This window comes from Notechis scutatus, chromosome 3 (assembly GCF_049901735.1).
Source record: "Notechis scutatus isolate UNSWTSFEM ecotype Mainland chromosome 3, rNotScu1.2, whole genome shotgun sequence".
Classification (NCBI taxonomy): domain Eukaryota; kingdom Metazoa; phylum Chordata; class Lepidosauria; order Squamata; family Elapidae; genus Notechis; species Notechis scutatus.
The window spans coordinates 187508230-187527636 of NC_142011.1; the positions used below are offsets into that span (position 1 = coordinate 187508230).

The 19407-nt window shown below is 33.9% G+C and overlaps 1 protein-coding gene across 2 annotated transcripts in view; it reads left to right on the plus strand.

Moving 5' to 3' along the window:
* The window catches only part of ZFPM2 (zinc finger protein, FOG family member 2), a 354197-nt gene that overhangs the window by 198 nt on the left and 334592 nt on the right, over positions 1 to 19407 (plus strand). The gene's annotated exons all lie outside the window — the stretch shown is intronic.

A 19407-nucleotide genomic window follows, 5' to 3' on the forward strand; every position in this document is an offset into this window, starting at 1 on the left:
GTGCTTTTCTGGGATTTTTTCGCTTTCTAAGGCTTGGCTAAAAATAACAAGGAGAGGGGAAGGGATGGGGGGGGCAAAGGAGGAGGAGGAGAGCGGGGACAGAGAACAGCTGAAGTGCGAGCGCTCCGGGTCGAGTTTGGAAAGGGCTCTTTCTCTTTGGAGATCTGAGCTTGGACCTTCCTCCCCCTTTTTTAAAAATGGTTTTAAATCCTCCTTTTTCTTTAAAGATCTTTTTGCTTTGAAGGGTTGCTGGACAGGCTGGGCATTTGGGAAAGTTAGCATTAAACTTCACTCCTAGGAGTGGCTGGCTGGCTGGAGAGGGGTAAATGGCTTTTTACGCTCAGAGAACTTTTTCTCTTTTCTGGGAAGCGGGCGGCTGGAGAGGTATTTGCCAACAAGCCGTCCCGAGGCGGGTGCTGGGCGAGAAAAGAAAATGAATCGCCCTGGAAAGCAGCCCAGAGAGCCAACTGAGCGCGTGCAGAGTGCTATTTCTTCTTGCACCCCTCCCCCCTTCCCCTTTCCACTCGCAGCGAGTTCCTTGCCACCAGGCTAAAGGCACGCGTGTTATTCCTGGGGGATGGGGAGGGGGAGAAGGTGGCATCACGAAGCAGCAGCAACGGCCGGACTATTTTGGGAGGGGTGGGATGGGGGAAACAGCACCCTCCTCCCCAAACTGTTCCTTAGCTGGGAGTCGAGGCTTCTTTGCAAAACTTATTCCAGCGAATTCCCGTCGCTCGCAAGCAAGCAAGCAAGCAAGCGGCGCGCGTGGAGGTTTTAGCAAGCGCCCACTCGTGATTTTATTAGGATAGAGGTGGCCCGGGGAGGTGGAGCAGGTGAATGAGAATCAGACCCTTTGCCATCCTTTCCCTTCTCGCTTTCCCCGCCCCAGCCTGGGACAGACTTATGATGTCAACTTCCTCAACTTTTCTGAGCGCGGAGATTCCTTTTTGTTTTGTTTTGGGCTTGGTGTCTCTTCAAGTAACCGGAATTAACACTACGTATTTACAAAAAAATTCCTAAAGGGGAAAAAAAAAAAACCAGTGGCCAAAAATCTTTTGAATATCCCAACCTCTCATCCAAAACGCCTTTCAAAGAGACTTGTCACGTGACCTAACCCATTCCTTTCTCTCGCTTTCTGGTTTTAAAAAGCACACAGAATCGGGATTATTATTTTTTTAAAAAAACTGCCTCGGAATATGAATTAAAGAGATTTGGCGATAAGGATAAGACTTCTCAAGGGTCAAACTGTCCCAGAAAAATCTGGATTAATGTCATAAAAAGAACGGTGCTTCTCCGTGTAACTTTCTGATACTCTCGTTTTAGCAAACACTACTTCCATAGCTTTAAAATATTTTTGTAACTTTCACTTTGTTAAGGCTCCTTGCCTTTTAGGAATAACTCTGATCCTCTTTGCTTCATCTTTTGCTAAGGAAAAACTGTTCACTTAAGCAGTGTTCAGCCAGGAATGTTACTGACTGGATGAGCTTTCTACTGCATAATGTGAATGGTGGCTTGGTTGTTAATAAATAATTAACATTAATTGGTCGCATGATGCGACCAGTCTATTTTTTTTTCATACTTCGTTATCTCCCAGTTTAACTGTTAAATGTTTTTATGCCCATCTTATAATGTCAGATAAAGGCTTTTGCACTAATTGAGGCTATTGAATACTGTGATAGATCCCAAGCCAGTTTCTATACCTTTTTTCTTCCTTAGTAAGATGTGTTAAATTAAAGGAACCAAATCCATTGTTTATTATTATTGACGCATGTAAATATTTATGTGCATGCTTGTCTAGATGTAACACCCACGCTATGGGGCCATTAGGGCTGTGCAGTATACTTTGGCTAGCGTTGGGGTTTAACACTATCAAGAACTTTGAGTGCTATTTTCCACTACTCAAATTTACTCTCTCTTTAAAAATAACTAGAAAGATTTTTAGAGGAAGAGGAATTCTTATGTTTGGAGAATCTGTAGGGATTTAGTAGGAGAGAGAGCGAGCGCTAAAAAGTCATTATGGCTGAGACTGGATTCTGCAGATTTTTCTTCTTCAACAGTGTTGCCTGCTCACACCTAAACTCTGGCCATAATCATTTCCTGAATATATTTAAATATTTAGCCCATGTGCAATTCCCCAGAACCGTGAGGGAAAATGCACACCATCCCTCCTAGTGAAACAACCCCTGGTGTGACCATCATAGTTGACAGCTAAAATAATAGGAAAGCTACTGGGGAGAGTAAAGCAGTACTTTTAAGTCTGAAATCTCAGTTGGCAAAGAAGTCTTGCTGATAAACTATGCACAATTTAGAAGCTGTATGACGAAGGGTAGAAGGAAGTCAGAAAAACTCCCAAGACAGTCAGTTCAAAGGACAAAAAGGTTGTTGGGCACAATTTTCCCTCTTTTACTTCATACAGTTTTCTGCTATCTAAAATTGTGATTTATGCAGTATTTTAATATTTTGCTTATTCTTTCCCCTTGGGTGCTCTCTGGGCAGTGATAAAAAAGCGAAGCTGAAAGAGCACCATTAATTTGCTCTGATGACTGGCCAGATAAGGGTAGATAATGGGAAAGATAAGCAGAAAAGATATACCATCAGAAACCCGATTATTACCATTAAAATTCCAGCCCAGTAATCTGCAGAAGCCTGATAATTCCTTCTCCGTTTCCACCACTTTGGATGATAAGGCAAAAAATAGTCACTCAGGGCTCCTTGATTAGACTGCCTGGATTTCGTGATAATACAGTGATAAATTATGTATTTTGTCCCATGTTTTGTCCAAACATTCAGATTTCTCTCTCTTTTTTCCCCCAAGTCTATATTTTTGACTTCCTAAAAATAATAATAAAATAAAATAGAATAAAAAGCCTTCTCTTGTAAGCTTTTATTGTAATCCTACTTTGATAAAAAGCAGTGATAGGAGAGGTGGTGATTTGTGTGGGAGACCCCCATATCAATGTTATCAGCCCATCTCACTGCACCAGCTGCTAGCTGTTGTTGTTTTTTTTGCCTTATCATCTCCTGCCAATATGCCAATAAATTGTCCAGATTGTTCTCCATTTTGTGGCTGCAATGCAAAATTTATGACAGAAATGATTTTTTTTAGAGCAAGTGCATTTCTTTATATAAGCAGGATGGCTGTATAGTTTCGTTACTGTTATTTCTTGTAGCAATCATCTGGGATCTGATATTTTATGAACAGTATTATTCTAATTTCATTCACACTTACTGAAGCCTGGGGAGGAGAAAATGAGTTGATTATTTAGTCTGATTATTTATTTTGAAATAAAACATTGCCAAACTAATTGCTTAAAGAAAAGAGGAAGCTTGTAAAACATTGTAAATGAATACCAACAAAGAGGTCAAGAAATTTATTTGAAAAGATTTTCAGAAGAGATCCAAATTGAACTTTTGATTGTTTTGTAATATTTATTAAAATGTACTGTATTTTTAGGTTAAAATTAGACGGGGAGGATAGCAAATTATTTTCAAATTATGCTTAAAGAGAACCTAGAAATTAAGTATATTTCATAAATATTTTTAAAGCTTATTCATCTTAGGATAAATATGTTTTTAAAACTTTGATAAAAGTTTATATTAATATATAATATTTAATATTTTTGTCTGTCAGTCTTTGGAGTTCATGCACTTTCATACTTGTACATAATGAACTAGAAGAAAGCTATTGTATTAAGAAGTTTCTCTTAAATACAGTAATACTTTAAAATCACAATAAACTTAGTTTATTTAACATAAGATTAGGAAAATACATAAGTAGTCCTTATTAATATTTTTACCACGTACTTTCCTTTTTAGGCTTAAACTATTCTTGTCCATATAATTTTGCTTGTGTCAAATCCTTTTGCGGAAGAACTGTATTTTAAAGCCAGTTTGTATTCTATGTTATCAGTAATATCATTAGTGGATACAGTTAATTCATTTGGAAAAATAGAGTAGAAAATATTTATTTTGGAAGCTCAAGTATGGCAGGTTACTAACATTACATTTCACCTGCCATTAACTCTTACAAGTGTTTAAAACTGAACAATTGATTCATATTTATTCGGTAACAATATTATTTTGATCACAGCGATAACTTAAGATTTTATGGCTGCAAAGTTGTATTGCCTACTGTGTTGCCATTTTGGTTTTATTATATGTTCTTGCATCCTAGTGGGTATGTATGTATGTATGTATGTATGTGTATGTATGTATGTATGTATGTATATATATATATATATATATATGTGTGTGTGTGTGTGTGTATGTATGTATGTATGTATGTATGTATGTATGTATGTCTTACATATATAGCTTAGATTGGTGCTATGTACACCAAAGAAATAAACAATTTTTATATTAATAGCTTCTGCAATAGGAGATCTCATTTTCTTTGATCTAATTTTATTAAGTAATTATGAGCAACTTTTCAGAAGGTTGAAAGAGTTCATCAGTTAATGAATAATTTGGGAATATCCAGGTGGATATTGACTAGAAAAAGGCAATACCCACAAATATTTTCTGTTTTAAATCTATTTAAAAAAGTTCCTGGAATAGAATGCATCTATTTATATGCATGTGTTAAAGTTCATTACTCCTATGAACGTATTTAAATTTAGAAGTAGGGAACTTTGGAGAATAATCTTCAAGGAGTAAAGCCATTTTAATCAGTTAATTAAGTGTATACTCTCCTTTACATTAGATTGTATACTGTTTAAAGCAACAAAGTTGGAATATTCTCTGTATGCAAAACAGAGCAGTAACAGACCAGCATCCCATGTTTCTTGGATATGAGCTATGCATTATTTTGTTTGCCTTGGGAAGCCAAATATTAATTTTGTGAAAGTAAATCATCTTTTTCACTGTGAATTACATAGAAGAATTTAGTTTAGGAAATGCTTTTTATAAATATGATAAACATAGTTCATGTGTAAAGGAAAGTAATGAAATCCAATAATGCACTTATAATTTTCAGTCTGTGTTAATTCATTTTATCATTAGAAGTAGCGCCACGTGAACAGATTCTTATAGGTCTTAAGGTAATGAAATGAAAATGATATATTTGTAGTGCCAATTATTTTACCTTTAAATATGAATTGCAATAATAAATATTGCAGTTACAATGCCAATAATAAAATGTATATGAACTAACACGTTAAAGAACTAAGACCTGAACAGTTGATTAGAAAAACATTCCAGCAAAGTATATTACATACATACAGCAGTAAAAATGTAGAATAGTATCAGAAGGTCCCCTACCTTATGTCCAATGTACTGAATGGAAATTTAAAGGTTTTTTTCCCCACTTTACAAATGTTTTCTTTTTCAGATGCACTGGGTTTTCCAAACTCTGACTTAAGTAACTTTCCCCTTTCATACTGGAAGAAGGTCATTGAAATCAGTTCTGATATGTACATACATTAACAAATATAAAATAGGAAATTTAGAACAATGCTTAAGTTACAATACAACTAGTAAACTTGAACCACATAACTCTTTTTCACTAAGAATGAATAAATCTAGCATTTTTATTGGATAATAATCATTTGGGGAACTCATTTATGTAAGTTATATGGAAATTTTATTTTTGTCTATAGCTTATTGTGAACTATAGTCAGATTTGTATGAGAACTAGCTATGTCTAGAATTGGCAATGCATTTTAAACAAATAATTAAGCAAAATGACTTCCTTCCTTCCTTCCTTCCTTCCTTCCTTCCTTCCTTCCTTCCTTCCTTCCTTCCTTCCTTCCTTTCTTCCTTCGAAAAAAAATGACTTGGCACATATAGACCTATTTTAAAACTGAAATGTATTTTGCCCTCACGGTTCTAAAGAGAGATGCAATTAAATGAAGGCATTTGAATGTGAAGGTGCTATGCATGGAACAGAGACACATTCTCTTTAAGGGTATTAGCATAAATCTGGCACATTTGTTTATTATGTTTCAAAATCAGTCACTGGTATCTCTGCCACAGGTAACAATTGACTTTTCAGGCTTCAAGTTAATAGCCTTGTCTCTTGCTTGTAAGGATCAATATTAGTATTAATTAATCACCATTATCAATCCTAGGATCTGGTTCTATTTGTTGTTACATCAGCAAATATCAATATAGAAAGTAGACTCTCTGATCGTCATGGCAACTTCATCTCTTGGGTCAAAGAAAGTTTATCTTATCTGTTCATGGAGAGTGGCAAACTGTTTAGGGATCTAGTTTGAACTCTAAGAACATTGATTTAGTTTTTGTTTGTGAATTGATGCTGAATTTCAATCACAAGGGATAGGAAAGATTTAAATATTAACGCCTAGAGGTATATCCAAGGAGGTGTTATGCTATTACTGTCAGATTGTCTTTCTGAGATGACACAAAGAGAGGGAATGAGAGGTGTGTCATTTGGATTATTTCAAGCTCAGTAATTTGTATATTTAGCAAACATGTCTAGAATGAAAGTGAGTTAATTTTCTTGCTTGTATAGGATAATATATTTTATCTTCAAAGGCCTGAGAGATTGGTATTGGTTGTAAAGCAAAGATCAGTACAGGCTGCTTTTGTTCATGGAATGGAGATGCATTTCACTGCTTGGTAGAAGTCCTTTATTTTTTTTTAAAAAAGAAAATAACTACATCATTTTTGCTTATATCTCTAATGACTCCCATGGAAGAACCAGAAGCAATCTGAATAATTTGTTAGATGCATCTTTGGAAATTGCTGAACTGATAAATATGATTTCCTGAGCTTGTAAAATGAAGTATGAATTCCAGTTTGCTGCTATTCACCATAATAAAATATTGATGTATAACTCTGTTGAATATCTCTCAAGAGTATTTGGTTCTGTGCCACTCTTTCTTGAAATATTGACATACAAACACATCACTTTGTTGAAATTCAGAATTCAACATAGAGGAAATTCAAAATCTCATCCAATCTTAATATGAACAATATTTTCAAACACATTATTGGGAATAATTGCCATGCTCAACTAGTAATATGGTCTGATATTTATAATATTTTAAAAAACCCTACAACACACTTTATTATGACCATTACTGTATCAATAATACAATAAAGAAACTTTAATTCCAGATTATAATTGAGTAATATAGTTTACCTATTTACCTATCCTCATTAATGTACACTATAGCATCTCAATTCCAAATCCATATTTTTAGGAACTACTGTATGTATATTAAATAAAATATCCATGTAAGTATGCAATGCACAAAATATTTTTAGTGCCAAATGTCTCTGATCTTGGAATTGACATCTCTTTATTTTGATTACTTGGTGTGATTAAATGTCCTCAAAAGCTATTGCCATTGTGACATGATAATAGATCTATATGACTGTCACTAATGTTTTCTCACTTTACAGTGATTAAGTCATGTTAAAAAGAAACATGATGTGCAATATAAGATTTGAATAATTTGTGTGAAATTCCTTGCAGATCTGATTTTTAAAAATCAGCCAATGAAATGTTTTCTGTTAAGAAATATAAAATTAACAAAAATAACTCCCTATTTTTCCAAGACCCTTATGACCATGTTTAGTGAGAAGTGAAGAATATACATTGTTTTAGTTCTAAATATTCTCTTCTCTGAACTAGTTGGGAAGTACAAAACAGTTGCTACGGTTCTTCAAAATGAAACAAATATACTATTTGCTACTAATTTTCTTTTCCTTCTATTTTGCAGTATGCAGAATATTTCTGAGATAATATGTTTTTCTGAGGGTCAGAAAAATAGAATTTTAATGATAATTGATTTTAAAAAATGTTTAAGTAGAAACTTCAGAAACCATTGGGAAAAAGTTGTGCAGTTAACAATTGGGGGTTGCTGAAATACCGTATGGTTTTCATTGTTCAGACTTGGCATAATGGAATCCACTAAGGCAGGGGTCTCCAACCTTGGCAAGTTTAAACCTGGAGGACTTCAACTCCCAGAATTCCCCAGCCAGCAAAGCTGGCTGGGGAATTCTGGAAGTTGAAGTCCTCCAGGCTTAAACTTGCCAAGGTTGGAGACCCCTGCACTAAGGAGAAGAAACATGTTGGGCTGAAGATACTTAGAAGTAGGGAAGACAGCAAAGACTGTGTGCTTATTAATTGACTATTGCAGTCGAAGTACTGGATTTTTTTTAATCTTCTTTGAATCCATTGGTTGTAAGATATTCAGAATTGCACAAGTATTTGGTAGTAAACAAAGTGGACTTTTAAAAATTGTTGGTAAATTGGAGTAAATTCATTGATAAAAATGGTATTCTGAGTTTTTGGAGGCTGTGACACTGGTTTTATGAGCTGGTATTTGCATTGTATATAGAAGAAAGGAAAAAGATGTAAATACTCTGTTGAACCAAATTCCTTATTATTTCTTATTCTTATAGCTTCCCTCTGTCATATTTTTTTCTTCCTAACTAAAGTTTTCTGAATGTCACATTCACTCTTTTTGAAACACATTGTTTAGTGACTTTTATATATCTGATATTAATATTGCTTGCTTTTCTTATGTTTTTTGTTTACAAAAATAGATTAATTATAATGAAGATGCAGTTACATAAACTCAATGTATACTTTTGACAAGCAATTCTATTTCTAAAACATATAAAAGAGGTATTATAAATAATAGTTTTTGAAGTATTATGTACAAATTATTTCCACTGTTATGTTTTGCTTCAGTGTGGCTATGTCTGTGGTTTTACTGTATTACTATCATATATAATGTCTGCAATACTTTTTAAAAAAAACTATCTTAGAACCATTAATTCAGTTAAAAGATTTAATTCTGGAAAGTTTAAAAAGATTTTTACACAATGTGCCCCTTACCTAAAAGAAATAATGGATCCATAATGTTGGAAAGATTTTTACGTGTGAAGCTATTTAGGTTTTAAGCAGTTACTTTTTACTTACATTATGATTTTATTCATATTTTTTTTTGCTTTTATCATGGGTAGAAAAACAGCCAGGCACTTCAAATTAAAAACAGTAATTATGTTTATTTAAAAATAAAATCCTGAACAAAATACCTGTACGCATGATTATTCAAATGTAAGGGTAATGGAGAAAAATTGAATTATAACTTGACAGTTAAGTCCTATGAATCCTTAGTAGTGTGCTCCATTGTTACCCAGTACCTATGCATTGTATACGATTGTGCCATAATTGATTTTAAACTAGGAGTATAACTTCCTATTTCATAAAGAGAAAACATTAAGGTACATTCTTATATCCCTTTTCGGAAATATATGGACATCCATGTGACTTATTAGCAATATTTATAGTTTAATGCTGCTGATTATAGTTGAATCAAAAATGAAAATGTCATGCTAAGAATCTGTTCCATTCCATATATAATATATACATGAACAAGAATTAATAATGAGAATGTGTTACATAACTCTGATTTTAAATATACTTACCAACATTTAAAACCTGTTTCTCTATTTTATATGGACAACGCGTAGATCACCATGCATAATGAATTTGATTCTCCCTTTGAATTGTGACTTGAAAAGTAGTCCTGAGAGTACAATTCCAATTTGAATATTTTATTTATAATTTAGTGTAGTTTAGACTAATTTAGTGTAATTTGAAAGAGAGAGAGCTTCTAAAATTTAATGTCTAAGTCCTTTAATAGTGGGCATCACAGGCAAACAAATGCATATTTTGCCATCAAGTTCTTTTAAGCTTCTGAAGCCAGGCCTACAACTGGGTCAGATGATAAGATGAGCACAACAGCTAAAACGAAGAGCACCTCTGATAAAAACTGATTGATTGATGTCTGGCTTCCTAACCATTGCAAGCAGTTGACAGTTAGTTTGGGATCAGATGATTTGGCTTTTGCGATAGATGAAGGGGTCTGTTAGGTAAGTCTGAAGGACATATAGGACATTTCTGTGTTAGTCAGAAAATACTGGATTCCCACAAGGTGGGGCACTGGGTTGCATATTTTTTAGCTTATGTCTTAACTTTCATGTTTGGTTAAATGTGTTACAAACATAAAATTAATATCCATTCTAAAATTAAGACAAATGAGAGATTGTGATACCAATATTTATGAAGATACAAGATAAATTCAAATGTGGTATGCCAGAAGGGCAATGTTTTAGGAGGGACACAGCTTTGGACAGAGTCATTGGTGAACAGCTAAGCAGTTATATAGGAGAAAATTATTTCATGCAAATAATATTTGCCCATTAATTTTACAAATATAGAGTAAGTACTTAAATGGATATTATCTCAGAGGGACCACTTACTATAATAACATTAACAGAGATTACATTTAAGTTGACAAGTTTTCTTTCAAACACATGGACATTTAATATTCAGGGACAGCAAATAGACAACTGAAAGATTATGCTGTTCATCAAACAAGGCTTTCAAATCAAGCCACATTTTTTTTGGCAGAACTCCTTTAGAATTGGAATGCAGAACAGCTTGAATTTGAATTTAGATTTTGGACAGTTTTGTGTTTGTTGGAAATACATTATGATGTATCTCTTTACTCTGAGATTCGGGGTCAAATCTCTAAAGAACAGTTATATTTCTTCTAATCTGTTAGCTTAATATCTGTAGTTGATTTTTTAAAAAAAGGATTTGTGTTGCTGATTGTATTGAATATAATCAGAAACAGCTGTAGTTATTTTGTCTGTTGCTAATAATGGTAAGCCATACAGGTGAAATGTGGCTATTTCAAATATGATTTGCTATACGTATCTCACAGTGCGTGAATTACAAGGCACACTGTTTTCACATAAGTATTTAGGGAAAGTATACTTATAAATTACTTTTCTTTTCTAATGGTATGTGCCTTGACATCATTAAAAATTAAAAATCAGTATCTGTATATTCAGAATATAAGAGGGTTTTAAGTAAGATCTCTTTTTTAAAAAATAAAGGTTTTTTTTTAAACCAAGAAAGATGCTAGTTCATTATTACTAATAGCGTGAATAATCAATTTAGCATTTCCATGTCTATCTTTGTAAAACTTGGTTATACTTTTATTATAACATTAAAATTGCCAGGAGCAATTCATACATTTTTGGAAAGTTAATAATATGTGACAAAGGTTGCATTTTTATTTAACACATTATACACTTCAGCTTATAATTCACAGGCAGTGCAATTTTTATGTAGCTCTGCCGAAATGTCTCATGAGATCTATTCCCAGGTGTATGAGATTACAGGCTAAAGTCGTTTTTAAAGTGCTCCCCTTACAATTATTGCTTGTGTAATAATTGTATATGATTCTTTTATAATTACCCATTCAGTACATTTTCTCATCTCCTCTTTGCTGAACTTATAAAAAATACATAGCAAAATAGTTTGATGTCTTACTTGATTTGCTTTGGCGTGTTCTACCTTTTATTAAGTAATTGAGATCCAGCTAATTATACCCAGAAGAAAATAAGGACTAATTAATCAAAGAAAGAAAAATAATAATATTAATTTAGTCAAAATGATCAAGACCAGCTATATTACCAATATGTAAATGGAAAGTAACAATCAGCTACTTAGATTAACTAGACTGTGTAATTTTATGATTAGTCCTGTAGTGTACAGAATTTCATTCTAGTGCGACTTGAGGATATTTTGATGGAAATGGTCCTGATATTCTCTTTAATATTCTTTGACTGTTACCTCAGAAAATATTGCTGGTAAAGAAAAAGGAACATTGAACTTAGGTTTGAAAAACATACTTAAAATTATATTTGCCACATGTACAGTACCTGTACATGTTTTGTTTTGTTTGGAAAATGTTGCTTTTCTGGTTGTAACTAGTAATTGCTTGATTTATTTCTAGAAGTTATAAGGTCAAAAAAGGAGGAAAAAAAACCTATATTAAATATGACTCCCAACTTTTTCTGTTTAATAAAAGTGCTTTATATACTATTGGTTTAATTTTGCATCAGCATATTGAAACTTTTTTTGTGGTGTGTTCTTAAGTAAATTTATTCACTTTTAATTTTTTGTTAAGTCCACTAAGATGGACTTTATGGCAAATAATTAAAATTCCACATTTCCTTCTTATATTTGGCTAACATTAACATAATAACACCATATTTTCATGTAAAAAAATAACAATGTTTTTTCTAGAAAATTAAATTACCCACAAAAAATTCTTAGGGTCATAAAGCATATATGCATTTATTTTTAAAAACTTAACTGTATCCTGGAGGCTTCCAGAATACTTTATAATCTCTTTTGCTCTAGAATTAACTACTACAGCTTTTTTTCACTATGGGTTTAAAAAAAATGGTTTAAAAAAATGTAAATTTAACCCATACAAGGCAGTTTTTTAAAATAAGCTATTTTGAGTCTCCTATCCAGTCCCAATGGACACAAAACTCTTCTACATTTAAAATATCCGCATTTAATTCTATGGCAGCAGTTTTATAATAATATATACCTTACTTTCACATTTAATGGACTTACAACTCAGTAAATATTGATATCAGAGAAATTTAGCTTTTATGAGCTGATGCGTATATTTGAAATGTTAGGAACATATTAAAAAAGGTTACAGCCATTAGAGTAACTAATAATAAAATGTCAACGTATCAGAAGGCCAGGTGATATGCTTATTTCTTAGCCTGTCTGTCAGTCCTTCCATAATGATCTCTATCAATCCAGCTTGCTTTTCTCTTGTTTCAGGTTAGGGGGCACTTCCAAATAAAGCAGTGGACAATTGAGCAAGGAGTCTGGTGAGGGTCTCTGGACGGATTGCTTTAGGTATATTGGCATCATGTTGTATCCTGAGAAACTTACCATAAGTTTAAGTAATATAAGTTATTCACTTAGTGCTAGATTATAATACCAGAATAAATTAAAAACAAACAGAATGGGAAAACGCTATTAATAAAAGATTTTCGTGGGAAATGGGAAGCAACCGCTACTCTAGAACATAAGTTCAGAAATAGATTTGATGATAATGCTGTGGTTGCTGGGGGAAAATCGTTTCACATTATTAAATGTAAGTGGTGCATATCAACCATGCAGAAGTCCATGTATTTTACAGCTGATGGGAAGTACTTCTACACACTCTTTGTCAATTATTGAATAAAGGATTATGCAGGTAGTTCTCAGTTTTAAGAACAAGTTTCGTTTCCAAGAACTGTCCTTAAGTAAATTTGTATGTAAGCTGGAACAGTATTATTATATAATAGGGTGTAAATAGTATTGTGTAATGAACTTGAACCTTTGTGTGTTTAATTTGAATCATTGTGTATTTAACTTGAATTTTGTTGCAGTAGGCTTTCTTCTTAACTAAATCTCTTAAACTGGAGTGTTCTTAACCCAGGGACTTGTCATATGTATGCATTTATATTACAGTATATATATCAGTAACGTTCAGCTAATGAACCAAGAAGTTTGCTTTTTTTCCTGAAATATCTATGGAAGTATTTCACTGAAGATTAGAAAATCATATCTTGAGATCATAAATAAATGTATATGACTTTCTTCAGAGATAATCCTGCAGTTCCAACACCTGTTTTGCCCACTAAAGGTATGGATTTTTGTTTCTTCATATTCCAGTCTCAGATTAATTTAGACCCCATTTTTCAAAAAGAGATGTATCTGTCCTTGTTGGCTGATGTAAATGTTATATTCTGTAGCTGGTTGCTGTTCCAGAAACCTTATATTTCATACACATCAAATGTTTTAAAATCTGATGATGTTTAAAATCTTGTCCAGAAAAATCCAGAGAGATTTTGCTTTTTTAAAAATAGCCTGAAAAGCAAATGTATTACTGTAATATTGTTATTTCCACTTTATTAGGAAATTTATATCTTTAAATTATTTCCACTATTTTCTTGTCTGATATTGGTTTATAATGTATATTGCTATTAAAATCAGTAGTATGGAAAAAAAGAAGCGTACATGAAATGAATAAAAAAAATCTATGTTTTTTAAAGTCATAAAAAATCTTTTTGCTGGTAAGAGTGAAATAAAACATGAGTGTAAAAGAAGCCTATTGATTTCCAATAAATTAACTTTTAAAACAGGTAGTCATGAAGATATGATAGGATTGGCAAAAATGTAATAAAGCAAATGATAACGCCTTCTTTCAGCTTCTCAGTCATCAGTGAAATTTGGAGTTAAGAAAAATATGTGCTATTTACCCAATGAATCACATTTCATTTTTTGGGAAAGGGATTGTGAAGTGGCCCCAGAATCATATTATGATATAGCTATAAAGATCCTGATGAAAACAGAAGACCTGCCATAGCTAATGTTCTCAGTCTAAGAGGAGAAGAGAAATAGTATTACTAGATCATGTAGTAGTGAAAAATTATAGACATGTTTCTAGTGTTCTTGGAAATATAATTAATATCCATCAATTAGATATGTGCTGAGCCCTCACATGGGAACAAGAAGTCAAAGAGGACACATCTTCAACTCTTATCTTTGTATCAATGCATAACTTGCTAGTCTATGGCATAGCACTCAATTGGTTCATTCTCAATGACATTGCCACAAATGGCCCCACTAATTTCAGTACAAAGGCAGCACTCCAAGCAGATGGCTGACTAATGTTCTCAATCATTATTCTGAAAACGTAACCCACTGTTGAGATGGGCAGCCATACAAAATGAATGAATAAATGTACAAGAAGAATAAAGTACATACTGTAGAGCAACATCCTCATAGATTGCAACTTGCACAAAATATTCCTAGGAAAAAGTGCACTATTCTAGGAGAAGATAACATTTGGGTCCAGTAGACAGTGTGTCTTAAGTTATATAAGAAATAGAGCTAAAGACACACTGACAGGAAGACTTTCCCATATCTCATTGTAAGGCGTGGTTTAGGAAGTCAAAGATGAGTTTCAGCTGCACAGGAGGAAAAACGTTTGTAAATGCTTGCCCTAAAAATATGCTATCAAACAAAATAAGACAAACATTTCTGGAGCCTGTATGTGCTCAAAGTACTACGATTTAGCCATAGCAACTAACAGGTACCAACACATCATGAGCCATTCATTCTGTTTATATTACCAACTCAAAATTGTATTAAAATTAGTAGTCCACTATTAATACAGGAAGAATCATAGCTAAGTCAAATAATGTATTACATGCAAAGAATGTAACTTCAAATTCTGAGCATAATTTGTACATTGTAATTGTATGCTACGAAAAATAGGAACATCTTACAAATTCTATACACTATACTCTTGATGGCTCAGTATCCCAAGGCCCTCAGCAACTTCCAAACTCGATAGCATGCCCATTTTGCCCAGCTCATTGTACCAGTATCCTTGTTAGGAGTAACCTTTCTTATCTCTTTTTCCATTTATCCCATTGGCAGTACCATATATTCTGGAAGTAACATTCTTTTTTATTGTGCCAAAGTGCTTTTCCAAAAGACAGAAACAGGACTTTCTTAGTTTTTTTCCTTGAAAACATTTCTCTTCTCATCCAAGAGCTTTTCAAGGAAGAAAACCAAGAAAGCCCTGTCGCCTTTTGGAAAAGCATCTTTGGGACAACTATGACCTGGATGATTGAGAATACCCATGACATTCTTTTTTATGGCTGTATTTGTGCGATGTCCCTCCAATAAAAATGATTACTAACAATAAAAATTAAAGTAAGATGAAAGTAATTGAGAGCCAAATAGTTTTATGCAAAGTATAATGCCTAGTTAGCATAATATAATAGTATAATATAATAGTATAAACAGAAAATGCAAGATGCATTAAAATATACAAAATACTTAAAAAAAACTATTGGATAGAGTACCCATGCCATTTATGCATCCTGAAGGAATGGTTCTATCCTAGATCATTCTACATGTACAGGAGATGACCAGACTGAGCCCTAGAGAGAGGTGTCAAACATGTCATAAGTCTTAAGTCTCTTCGCCCCACAAGAGATGTAAGTCCATCCCACCTTGAATTCAGTTGATGTTTCTATGCAATGCCAGCTACTTAGTTGTGCTGTTTGATGTATGCCTGTTCCTACGCCCTGTCTCTATATGTTGGACTGTTTCTGAGGCCTCTCTGCAGTTTGCATCTTGGGTTCTGTCTAGTCAGATCCTGCTTCTCTGGATTTGATTCTTAGCACTTATTCCTATGCTGCTCTGGTGTATGTGTGTATTGTGTGTGTGAGTGCACACTTGTGTTGATGAACTGCAATGCAGTAATCATTCTTTGTATTAAGTAGGCTGTCAGGGTTCCGGCAGTTACTCCAATTTTATTACTGGCTGTACTCATCATAGCAACGATTTCGTAAAATAACCATATAATACTCTCAAAATTCCAAGCATCTTCTTGGTTCCAAAAGGTCATATTACACAAATGGGGCATAGGAGAAATGTACGAAATAGGCTCAGCAGTTACGCATAGTAGCATAATATTCTCCCATCCATTCTGATTTCTATAGTGTTTGTTCTTTGAAGCTCCAGTTCAAACATGGAATAGGCTAAAGGTGCCATTGCTGTTTGTGTTGTGGTCCCCAACCGTGATGCTATTTGCCTAGAGGGGCAAGAAGTGTTAATGATGTACTTAAGTGTGGTTAGAAATGTTTTGAATAAAAATCTTTGCATATAAAGTGCTTTTCTTGTTTTTCCCCTCATTAACAAAGTGTTCCTTTGTAAGCTTGCAATATGCACAATCAGAAATGTACTGTAATTTGATCCTGCCTGCCTGCCAGTCGAGTCTTCTGTGCGAGGTTTACACAATTTACGTGCCAATAGCAATCATATTTCTCATTTCAGGACTTGTTGGAAATAACATTATAGATGGACAGTAATGGTTAATTAAAGAGATAGTGGGGGTCCACTTCAATGTGCATTGAGTTAACTCAGCCCCCCCCACCTCCCCACCCCCGGCTTGCTTTGATATGAAATATATACCTTGGGAATGTGTGTATTCAATTAAATATTTTACTTCCTAACTAAGTAGGTTAATACCCACATACAGTACTGGGCTAGGTAGAAGTTACTTACGTACCTATCTGTGTTTTTATATCACACCACTTACACTAAATTCACATAGGATTGACCAGAAAAAATAGGATTTAATTTCTTTAAGCTTACCAATCAAGGACTGCTGTGGTATAGCAATTCCTTTCTTTTTAATCCCTCATTCTTACAATTCCTTTCTTTTTAATCCCTCATTCTTACAAGTATTGTCCCTTACTATCATTGAAAAGGCTGCTAGAATATGGGTTCTAGTAGAACTGTTTTGAGAGATTCTATGATCAAACATACATTCTTCTCAAATAGACACCATAACACTGCCATAGCCCAAATTGACCTATTAAGTAGCTGTGCAGATTTTTTTTTCAGGAATCCCATTTTATTTTGCTATAAGAGAGGATGAATATTTCTGGTTATCAGAATTTTTTTCCAGGACTATGCTTTGAGATTAAATTAGTCCACATCACTCTGATATTCAGTTCAGGAGATAGGAATGGAGGTTAGTTTAATAGGTACTGCTTTAAGTTATTTTTTTGTACCTTTGACCTTTGCACCTTGACAACTGGTGACTGCCTGGATAAGTCTATGCAGTCTCTTGGCAATGTTTTCTGAAGTGATTTGCTGTAGCCTTTGTTTAGGATTGAAAGAAAACAACTGGCCCAAAGTTATTCAGCAGGCTTTGTGCTAAAAACAATACTAGAACTCCCAGTCTCCCAGTTTAGCCTGATATCTTAACTGCTAACCAAATTGGTTTTGGGCTTAGTTTATCTTAAATAGTGAGCTATGTAGTGGAACTGAATGAGAAGACAAGTAAATAATTTGGAACGAATACTCACATATCCTCAAACTTCAGTTATCTCAGATATAATATTTATCAGAAATAAATTTGGGGAAGTGGCGAGAGACGAGACTATAAACCAGGAGACAGTGAGATCTAGTCCCATTTTAGGCATAAATCCAGCTGGGTGACCTTGAACAGTCACTCTCAACCTTAAGAAGGAGGAAATGACAAACCACTTCTGAAAAACCTTGGCAGGAAACTGCATGGACTTGTGCAGGTAGTGTCCAGGAACAAGACAGATTGATCTGAAAAAAAAATTAAGATTTTCAAGCAAAAAATCTATATAGGTCATTGGATGATTTTTATTCTGAGGATAGAAAGATCTGTCTTCTTGTTTTTGGAGAGTTTCTTCATATCATTACTTAGGCATTTCCAGTGAATAAATGGGTCTTGGGCATTAAGATGAGCAAAAATAATTATCAGGTGCTTTTCCCTTGGGCAGTTTGAGAATAATTTCTATATAGAATAAGGATCATTCTATCTTCTTAGAAGTCATTGCTTATGGCTTCAAGGAATAAATTCACTCAGCAAGTACATTTATTCTGGGGAAAAAAATCCAATTCTAGACGTACAATACTTATAGAAGATAACACTTGTAAAAATATTTTCATAATTTAATGTGTTTATTACAATAGTGAGTTATGTGCAACTTAGAACAAGCAGTTAACACATAATAGTTTTGGTCAAAATGCATGTCATGTAGTTTGCGTTAAGTAATTTCATTCATTTGAAATGACTCAAATAACAGGTTGAATTTTCATTTTGATTATACATCTATGTCATGTCTATTTAATATGCTCTTCCAATGGGTTAATACTTCCAGCAGTTCCATTAGACAGTTCCATTCCGTGGAACAAGTCCCGGGGGGGGGGGGGGGGGGGGGGGGGGGGGGGGGGGGGGGGGGGGGGGGGGGGGGGGGGGAGGGGGGGGGGGAGGTCAGAATGTTGAGATAAACCATCATAAAAAGACCTAGTTCTCTTTTAACATTAGATAAAGCAATCAAATCATTTTTCCTGCTCCATTTTGCTCCTTTGTGACCTATAGTAGATATATTAAATATATTTTATTATTTTCATAGATATTTTCTCCAGTGTTTTGCATCATCAGGATCAGGTTCTACAGTAGAACAGAAGTTTATGGATGCAATTGTCTGTGTGTGATTAGGTAAGCTTGTGACCTATCATAATGGCACACTGACTCCTAAATTCCTTGAATGCATCAAGAACGTTAACAGGATACCCTGGGAAAATACTTGCATTTACATTAGAATCCCTTTTTCCTGTCTGTTTCAATCTCTTCTAACTATTTGTAACATGTTAATTTAAAGAAACAGAAGCTTAATTAATTGATCTTAGTGAAGCCTAAGAGTTTTCAAGCAGACTAAAGGAAAAGAAAATTGCTTGTGTATTGTTGATATTTCAGTTCAGGATTATCAAAAATGAAAACATGGTTTATCTTGATATATGAACTCAGTCTAAGACTTGTATTCAGTGTTTGTTCCCATCAGCAATATCAATCTTAAGTATGTCTGGACTAAGTACTCTTGAACTGGGGGCTCCTTTCTCTACAACATTAACATTTTCCATGTTGCTTCAAAGATAACCTTGCCATTGGCAGAGAAATTTTGATGGTCACACAAGGCTTTAGGAAAAAGAGAATT